The sequence below is a fragment of the Grampus griseus genome (assembly GCF_964374135.1).
Source record: "Grampus griseus genome assembly, chromosome: 11".
NCBI classification, from domain to species: domain Eukaryota; kingdom Metazoa; phylum Chordata; class Mammalia; order Artiodactyla; family Delphinidae; genus Grampus; species Grampus griseus.
In genome coordinates this window covers 86,145,556-86,156,081 of record NC_139005.1, presented here as the reverse complement: position 1 = coordinate 86,156,081, position 10,526 = coordinate 86,145,556, and the positions used below count along the sequence as shown (strand labels likewise).

Sequence of the window (10,526 nt, the reverse complement as noted above, 5' to 3'; positions counted from 1 at the left end):
ATACCTTGAAACATTCGATGACAACATTTTTAATTACTAGAAATCTCAATTTCTGTTCTGTCAGATTGTTACAGAATACTTCACAACTAATTTATTTTGTTTTGAATGTTCAGTCCACAATTGTGTTACAAGAATTTATCCACTAGCAGTTTCAGGCAAGTAGATGCGTGCTGGCCTAAATTGTTTCTAAATTTTAGTGTAACACTCCAGCCCCATCAGTTAATGAGACTTCCACCAGAATTTTAAATATGTGCAGAGCTGTGGTCCAAAGTTCCATAAACCATGCAACATATGTTAAAAAGCAAAATGGTGGTGACCCCCCTGCTTTGCTACATGGTAGGATATGATACATTTGAGTCTTACTGTTCTTTTTAATCAATTTTATTGAGGGATAGTTAACATGCAATAAAATGAACCCATTTCAAGAGTATATTTCAATGAGTTTCCTAGATAATTAAAATTAACTTTAATAATGGTATTCTAGATTATAATCTTTAGCATTTACATGAGATCTAAACTTTCCCATCTTAAAAATAAGATCCCTGGGATTAACATGACCAGATATTTTAAAATATTATAAAGCTATAATAATCAAAACAGTTTGAGACATTGAAGCACTGTATTAGCTTGCTAGGGCTGCTATAACAAAGTACCACAAACTAGGAGAAATGTATTGTCTCAGAGTCCTGGAAGCTGGAAGTCCAAAATCAAGGTGTTGGCAGGGCCATGCTCCCTCTGAGACATGGGGAAGGATCCTCACCTCTTACTGACTTCTGGTGGTTCACAGGTACTCTTTGGCATTCCTTGGCTTATAGGTACATCAACCCGGTTCTTCTTCTTCGTATGACTGCCTTCCCTCTGTGAAGGGGGACATCTATCTCTGTGTCCAAACGTCCCCTTTTTATAAGGACAGAAATTATATTGGATTAAGGTCCACCCTAATGAACTCATGTTAACTTGATTACCTATGTAAAGACCCACTTTCCAAATAAGGCCACATTCTGAGGTCCTGGGGGTTAGGACTTCCACATGTCTCTTTCATGGGATACAGTTCAACCCATAATAACCAGGAATAGCAGATGAAGTAGAATTTTACCAGAATTGACCCAAACACCAAAAAAGTGATAAAGGTGCCATTTCAAACCTGTTGAGAAAAGATGGATTATTCAATACATGATGCTTGAACAACCAGGCAGCCCTCCAGTTGTATCAACAACTAAGTTGTATAGTTTGCACTGTGTACCTGATCACTTCCCAGTTCCTGGTTCTAGTCCCTGGGGAAGCCTCACTGGCCTTGGGTTCTATGAAATACTCCATTATCCCTCCAAATAAATTCACGTTTTTACAAGGACTGGCTTGAGTTGGTTTCTGTAGCTTGCAACCATTTCAGAGGCTGATGGCCTCCTAACTGGGCCTTCCTTCTCACAAGGAAAAGTTTATATGTCCTTCATTAAAAAAAACAAAAAAAAACACCAAAAAACCTTTCCTCTCTGTCACCCTGCCTCCTTCCCAATTCATCTGGCTTCTCGCCTCCACCTGGAAGTAGGCTATTTGAAGTCAGTTGGTTCCTTCTGTGTCTTCCATCATTCCAGGCCTCCCAGGAGAAGTGATCAGTCCGAGCAGAAGCTGTCCTTTGAGGGCCACTAGGAAGTCTGCAAAGCCAGCTAAGATCGCAACTATTTTAAAACCCAGACATCAAAGTATTTGGATGGGATCCAGAGTTTCCTGCCTCCCCAAGACCTCCTTCCAGAAGAGAATCAAACTGTCGAGGAGGAGGAAAAATCCACCTTAATTGGACCTCTGATTCCCAAAACTGCTATTGGACTTCTTACTACAGAAAGGAGCTCCTTGGTAGCTGGCTTATTAAAATATTTTTCTGAAAATTGGTGAGATGGAGGGCAGCCCTAAAACCAGACAAAGCACACTTCATGCCAGAGGCTTTCTCTCTGTGAGGTTTCCTCTTACAATGTCCAGTTTGGCTTTTCAAACAGCAGCAAGAGCCCCCGTCTATTGAGCACTTACGATGTGTCTGGCGTGCGTAAGACTCACATGATTATATTCTTGAATCCTCTCCATGGCCGCATAAGGTAGGTTCTATTTTTATTCCCATTTTACATATGAGGAAACTGAGGCTCAAGGAGGTGAAGTAGATTTTCCCAAGCCCACACATTTAGGAAGTAAGGAGCACAAATTTGAACCCAGGGTTTGTCTGACTTGAGTCTGCTCTCAACCACTAATCTGAGAATCCTAAGTCAAAACGTCTAAAGGCGCCAAGTGGGAGCAGAGAGGATGGTGTGGACCAGGGGTAAGACATGGGGAATGGCAGGCAGAACGGGGAGCCCGAGGGCCCCCATCTGAAGAAGGCACCAACTGGCGGCAGCAGCCAGTCCTAGCCCTGTGGGGAAGTGGCCCAGTGTGGCCAGATTTTCCATTTTCCAAGAGAAGCTTGAAATCTGGATTTTATATGAAATCTCCCAACTTTTATGGGAACTGATTCAAATATTTTTAGAAAAAAACACGGTGCAGCCTGGAAAACTGGCATCCGCAGTCCACTGTTAGGCAGGAACTCTTATTCCCCACTCCTCGTGTTTCCTGTGGGAAGAACTTTACCTGGACTACCCCCATCCTTCCCCTCTGATTGGTCAGTTTCCAGGAAGGAACTGGGCTTGCTCAGCTAATCTCCATCCTCCTCCTGAGCCAACCTGCCCTGGGGTAAAGCTTCAAAGAAAGGCTGGGTGGGAAAGTCCATCTATCGAGGGATGCGGCACTCACAAACCCACTTCCTTGTGAGCAGAAAGTCGTGTTCTCCAAACTGCTTTTGTGGTGTTTTAATTTCCTGTGGATGCCATAATGAAGTACTGCAGAAGGTAGTCTCTCACAGTTCTGGAGGCCAGAAATCCAAATCTAAGGTGTCAGCAGGGCCATACATCCTCTGAAGATTTTAGGGAAGAATCTTTTCTTGCCCTTGCTAGCTTCTGGTGCCTCCTGGTAATCCTTGGCATTCCGTGGCTTACAACTGCATCACTCCCACCTCTGTCTTCATCTTCATATGACATGCTCCCTTTGTTTTTCCTTCTTGTAAGACACCAGACATGTTGGATTTAAGGCCCATTTAAGCCGGTATGACCTCATCTTAACTAATTACATCTGCAAGGACCCTATTTCCAAATCAGGTCACATTCTGAGGTGCTGAGTGGACATGAATTTTGGAGGGGGATGCTATTCAACTCAACAGATTTTTTTTAAGAGTGATATTTTAATCTCTACCTGTCTGATTCCTGTGTCTATCTCTACACTGGTTCCAACTGGGAGAGGAAGAAAAGACTGTTGTTTCTTTATCTCCTAAAAGTCCAGCTGTCGTATCTAACACGAATGTTGCCTATTTGCAATCTCTAAACCAGCGGTCCCCAACCTTTTTGGCACCAGGGACCGGTTTCATGGAAGACAATTTTTCCACGGATAGGGGGGATGGGGGGGATGGCTCAGGCGGTAACGCGAGCAATGGGGAGTGATGGGGAGCGATGGGGAGCGGCTGATGAAGCTTCGGCTGCCGCTCACCTCCTGCTGTGCAGCCCGGTTCCTAACAGGCCGCGGATCGGTGCCAGTCCGTGGCCTGGGGGTTGGGGACCCCTGCTCTAAACCACACAGTAATGAGGTCATCTCTCTCCTGCATACTTTTTTCTTTTCTTCCCTGTCATTTCCTCTTATCTCTCTTTCTTTTTGCTTTTTAGCCACTCTTTTGTTAGTTAAGTCTGTGACAAATATTACTATGCTGTAGTAGAAAGTCTTTGAGGTTGTACAAACCTAGACTCAAGCCCCACCTTGCCATCCACCAGCCCTTTGGGCCTGATTCCTCGTGGAGTCAGGGAAGGCTTCCTGGAAGAGGTGGCTGAAGACGGGCAGCAGTGGCAGGACTTCTGGTATCCAGTCACAACAGCATGGGTGTCCAGTTCCATCACCATCAGTGTCTGCACTGAGCGGCAGCAACAGCGGTGGGATCTTCACTGGGGCAGCCCCCATGGGATGGCCTGGGTGTTGCTTCTGGCTGAAATAGCCTCAGAGCCTGACACTCTCTGCCTTCCTTCTTCTCCCGCACCCCAGATTCTTGCACTCCTAACATCCTTTCATTAATTCATTTTATGCTAAAATTAGTTAAGGCAGACTCTGCTGTTTCAACAAAAGCCCTGACTGTTATAGTAAATAGTGTCAGGGGTTGTCACTGGCAGTGGACACTCGAGGACAAGGGCATCAAGGATGGATTTCTGGCTCGACTGGCTCTGAAGTTGGGAGATTACAGCTAAAATTGTTAAGATGGGACTCTAGTAGTGCATGGCATTTCATGGGTAGATCCAGCAATTATATTATCACCTGTGATCTCTGGAAACAAAATGTCCTTGAAAAGTGAAGCTTAAGAGGGGGGCCAGGGGTCACATGGCCATTATCCTGAGCAGTGCGATGGGCTTGAGGGATTCAAGGACTGTGGGTGGTAGGACGGATCATGGTCTGCACTTCTGCATTCCTGTCTAAAAGGATTCCCCATCCTGGCAACAATAAGAAAGAAAAGATGGAGGGATGGAGGGCGGGAGGGAGGGAGGAAGGAAGGAAGGAGGAAAGAAAGAGAAAGAAAGAAAGGGGGAGAGAGAGAGAGAGAGAAATGAAGGGGGGAGGGAAGGAGGGGGAAGGAACGAAGGAAGGGAAGGAAGAAAGGGAGGGAGGGAGGAAAGGAGCAGGGAGGGAGGCAGAGGGGGAAGAAGGAAGGAAGGAAGAAGGGACTTAGATTCTAAAGTCTTCAGGTTAAGTTGAAAGACCATGGATGAGACTTCACTCTATGCTGGGTAGGAAGCTGGACAGGTTCAGTATGTACTTGCACAGCAACAGTATTGGTAAGAACTGGCAGTTTCAGGTAACAGGCATTGCAGAGCAGCTGCCTGTTTCCCATGAAGCAGCCATGCTGTCATTATACCACTCATCTTCAAAGTGAAATGGGCACCAAGCCCATCTTTCCCTGGAACGTCCTATGTGCTGGTCATTCCCTAGCACATTCTCTTAATACTCCCTCAGCTTTCTATGTGCTGTCCTCTAGTGCTCTATTTGTTTTTTTAAAAAATCAAGTTCCAAAATGTACTCCCTCCCACCTTCAATTATCGGCCTCCATTAGTATTGGACTTGATTATCTAAATTGTCAGAAGTTCAATTTTTAATTTTGCATGAGCAGCCCTTTGATCAAGATTCAAATGTGGGACTTCCCTGGTGGTCCATTGGCTAAGACTCCACGCGCCCAATGCAGGGGGCCCAGGTTCGATCCCTGGTCAGGGAACTAGATCCCACATGCCACAACTAAAGATCCCTCATGCGGCAACTAAAAAGATCCCGCAAGCAGCAGCGAAGATCCCACATGCCGCAACTAAGACCTGGTGCAGCCAAATAAATAAATAAAATAGTTTTTAAAAAAGAATCAAATGTAATGTCAGTTGTTGAACGTTCAAATGTTCACAGTACATATATTGAATTTCTTTACACAATACCTATTTTTTCTTTTTAAGATGCAATGTAAAAAAATTTGTCTGGAATTTCCCTGGTGGCGCAGTGGTTAAGAATCCGCCTGCCAATGCGGAGGGCATGGGTTTGATCCCTGGCCCGGGAAGATTCCACATGCCGCGGAGCAACTAAGCTTATCAGCCCATGTGCCACAACTGCTGAGCCTGTGCTCTAGAGCCTGCGAGCCACAACTATTGAGCCCACACGTCACAACTACTGAAGCCTGCGCGCCCTAGGGCCCCCATGCCACAACTACTGAGCCCATGTGCTGTGACTACTGAAGGCCACGTGCCTAGAGCCCGTGCTCCACAACAAGAGAAGCCACTGCAATGAGAAGCCCGCGCACCGCAATGAAGAGAAATCCTCTCTCGCTGCAACTGGAAAAAGCCAGGGCGCAGCAACGAAGACCCAATGCAGCCAAATATATATATAAAAATAAATAAAACTTTAAAAAAAATTTGTCTATGGGAAAATCCATATGTTAGCTGTGTTCTCAACTTGATCTGTGTCCCCAGTTCTTTAATTTCTGTTGGTATCAGCAGCATGATGAATTTCGTAAAGGAGAATTGAGGGAGAGGCCAGTGCTTAGAATAATACAAGACATGAGGGGACTCAGTACATATTTTTTGAGTAGATGAGTAAAGCAATGGGCAGCATAATGAGGTACATGAATAGCTTTGGGCACCATCCTGGTTCCCTCATTCACACTCCCCATTCTCAGACCTGGGAAAATATGTGGAGATCCCATCTACCAGCAGACAATCACAAACTAATATAAATACTACATCTGCCCTTTTATCCCTTCTTCCCCTCCCCTGAATTTCCCAGGGCAGTCAGCAGTGAAATAGGCTGACCTAACATCAGCCCCTGGAGAAATGAGAAGGAGTTATGTCCTGACTTAAGAAAAGTGTCTAGAAGAATACATATAAATAAACACAGTTTACTCTTTGATATAGTGTATGTTTCATTATGCAAGTAATTGGCATGTGTTACAAGTGGGAGGAATCCAGACATAAATAAGGATCCATGTGGTCCATGGCAATGTCTCTGGCACAGATCCAGTCTTGTAATCCTCATAATGTTGACGACGTTACTGAACACTTACTCCAGTCAGGCCATCTTCAAATCACTTTACATATATTGACTCACTTGATTCTCACACCTCTGAGAAGTAGAACCTATTTTTTTCTGGGTCTTTGGTTTCCTTGTTTTGTAAAATGGAAATAACATTTGTTCCTATTATGATAGGATTATTGTGGAAATTCAATGAGTTAATGCATGGCATGTAGGAAACACTTGACACCTACTGCTTTTTTGATATTTTATCGTAGTTACTTGTCTCCATTTTACAGATTAGGAAACTGAGACACAGAGAAGTTAAGTAAATTGCCCAAGATACACAGCTAGTAAGTGGCAAAGCCAGGATATAAACTCTTGGCCATTATGAAGAAACTGATGAATCCTCGTATGCATGAATATATTAAGGAAAGTAAGATAAGGATTACTTCCCACCAGCAATAAAGGGGGAAAAAATTAAGCTGCTATTAGATTTGATTCCACCAGAGGGCAGTAAATGTATGCATTACACAGGCATGACCCTAGCCCATGGAGTTTGTCTTTTTTTTAAGACGTTAAAGTCTGAAAGTTATCGCAGATTTTATGTCGATTGTTAAGGAAGAAATCAATTCAAACTTCTTCCTATCACCTTAAAGTGTAGAAGATTGCTGTGAGGGTTAAATATAATATAGTTTAAAATGTCTTATAAACTGTCAAGATCTGGTAAACTGATGAAAGGACTTCATCCATCAATATTCACTTCATTTTTTATTCACGCCTGTGAGCCTAACACTTCACTAGTGCTAGGGGTCAGGGTGTACCAGGCATGAAGGTCACTGAACAGTGAGAGACAAGGACCCTCCCCACCACTGCACTACCCCCCACTCACCCTTATTCTGTGTGTACACACACACACACACACACACACACACGGGATAGTTCTGTATATAATTTTTATCTCTGCTTTCTGAAATATACTATGCATATTTTCCCATTGAATTACATATTCTTCAAAAGCATGATTTTTCTGACTATGTAATATTCCTGTGCAGCTGACTCATAATTTTTAAGTATTCCTTTATTGTTGAACACAGCAAAGGAGACAATTGAGTGAAGAGAAACTTATGAAATGGGTGGAAATATTTGTGAACCATATATCTTTCTGATAAGGGGTTAATATCCAAAAAATATAAACTCAACTCAAGAGCAAGAAAACAAATAACCCAATTAAAAAATGGGTAAAGAACCTGAATAGACATTTCTCAAAAGGAGAAATACAAACAGCCAAGTACATGAAAAGGGTTCAACGCGACTCATCATCAGGAAAATGTAAATCAAAACCACAATGAAGTATCACCTCACACCTGTTAGAATGGTCATCATCAAAAAGACAAACAGTAAATCCTGGAGAGGATGTGGGGAAAAGGAAATCCTTGTACTCTGTTGATGGGAATGTAAATTGGTGCAGTCACTATGGAAAACAGTAAAGAAGTTCCTCAAAAAATTAAAAATAGAACTACTATAGGATCCAGCAATTCTCCTTCTGGGTATATAGCTGAAAGAAATGAAATCACTATCTCAAAGAGGTATCTGCACCCCCATATTTACTGCAGTATTATTCACAATAGTCAAGACATGGAAACAATCTCGGTGTCTGTTGATGGAGGAATGGATAAAGAAATGTGGTGTACATATACAATGGAATATTACTCAGCCATAAAAAGAAGGAAATCCTGCCATTTGCAACAACATAGATGAACCTGGAGGACATTATGCTAAGTAAAATAAACCAAAGAGAAATACTGTCTGATCTCACTTGTAAGTGGAATCTTACGACAACAAAAAATGAACTCATAAAAACAGAGAGTAGGGCTTCCCTGGTGGTGCAGTGGTTGAGAATCTGCCTGCCAATGCAGGGGACATGGGTTCGAGCCCTGGTCTGGGAAGATCCCACATGCCGCGGAGCAACTAGGCCCGTGAGCCACAACTACTGAGCCTGCGCGTCCGGAGCCTGTGCTCCGCAACAAGAGAGGCCACAACAGTGAGAGGCCCCCGCACCGCGATGAAGAGTGGCCCCCGCTCGCCGCAACTAGAGAGAGCCCTCTCACAGAAACGAAGACCCAACACAGCAAAAATAAATATAAATAAATAAAAATTAAAAAAACAAACAAACAGAGTAGAACAGTGGGTACCAGGGTCTGGGAGAGTGGGGGAAATGGGGAGATGTTGGTTAAAGGGTAAAAAGTTCCCATTATGGAGGATGAATAAGTCTAGACATCTCATGTACAGCATGATGACTATAGTTAATAATACTGTGTTGAATACCTGAAATACGTTACGAAAGTAGATTTCAAGTGATCTCATCACACACAAAAAAATGTATGGGAGATAATGTGTTAGTTTGACAGTAGCACTCATTTCACTATGTATATCAAATCATGTTGAACACCATAAATATATACAAATTTTATTTTAAAATACATTTTAAAAAATTAAAAAGCAAATGGTCTGTAATAGTCCTGATCTTCCTCCAAAATCCCCCTTCCCAGCAGCCCTCTAACCTCTACTATGACTCTCCCATTTGCCATCCTTTTCCAGCCACACTGAGTTCTTTACTCTTCTTCAAATATTCCAGACACACTTTTGCATGGGGCATTTTAACTTGCCAGTTCTCCTTAAAATGTCCTTCTGCTGGAACCCACATGGGTAGTTACTTCTCCGTCAGTTCTTTGCCTTCAAATGTCATCTTTTCGGTGAGTAATTCCCTGATTGTCCTATTTAAGATTAAAATTGCAATACCCACCTTTCCAACTAGCTCTATATTCCCCCTTCTCTAGTTTAGTTTTCCCCATAGAACTTATTACTCTGACAACTACATATATAATATTTATTCACTTAGTGCATCTCCCCTCTATAAAACCTAAAACACATGATATCAGGGACCTTTGTCTGATTTGTTCACCACTGCATCTCCAATACCTAAAACAATGCCAGGCCTAGAGTAGACACTCAGAAAATAATAGTTTGATGAATGAATCAATGAATGAATTAATTCTGCTAATAATCCTAGAGGAAAATTAGAATAGATTTTGTCCCATTCATTGAAAATTTCCAAGGCACAGAAAAGCCAAATGATTTACCAAAGGCCTTAAATCTGTTCCAAAGATACTACTGCTCTAGAGAAGACACCACAGTCTGTCCCTGTCTGAGAGTCACAAATTATCTTGCTTTCACACCAACCCAAGGCCATTTCTTCATAATACGTTCCTGGGACCCAATTCTAAGAAGAATGGAAAAGAATATACAAGGCACCTGCATTCTAGGGAGTCTGCAATACTCTTCTATTAAATATTTAGAGGATAAGCAAAATAGGTAATCAAGTGCTAAATTATCTAAGTGTTACAGACTCTACTGGTGGAGAAAGAAGTTTGTCTTCATTTAAGGGATTGCTTTAGTGGAGAGAGAAGTGGGAGAGCAATGTGATGGCTTCAACGTTAACAAAAACCCAATTACTAAGCACCTGGTTATACCTGCTGCTAGGGTAGGCATTGCCCTGCCCTGTGGAATGTTTCTGACCTTCCTAATGGAATGTTTTGTTTGGAATATACACTTCTGTTTCTTCATTTTCCTTGACTCTCTGTGTTGGTTTCTATGCATTAGATTAAACAGCCAGCCACCTCTCCAGTCTGGAAGGAGTGTCTCGTATAGGAGATGGACCTTATTGTTTGTCTAACAAATGTTTCTACAAATTGCACTGTGTCTGAAAACTCCAAGTCTTTTGTATTATGGATTAAATGGGAAAGGCCCACCTTCACAAAACACAACTGCAAGTATTGATCATGCTTCCTACAGAGAGAGACTCACAAACCAGGAGTTGGAACAGACCATAAGACAAAGCCTTCTGATCGCCCCCAGGTGAATGGAGGGACCCA

General features: G+C 42.7%; 1 protein-coding gene across 1 annotated transcript in view; it reads right to left on the bottom strand.

Moving 5' to 3' along the window:
• Nucleotides 1-827: 827 nt before the first annotated feature.
• The window catches only part of LOC309830076 (overexpressed in colon carcinoma 1 protein), a 51,937-nt gene continuing 42,238 nt past the window's right edge, over nucleotides 828-10,526 (bottom strand). The window contains exon 6 of the mRNA XM_082666388.1: nucleotides 828-897. The gene's annotated coding sequence lies outside the window, so the exon portion shown is untranslated. The remainder of the gene's footprint in view (nucleotides 898-10,526) is intronic.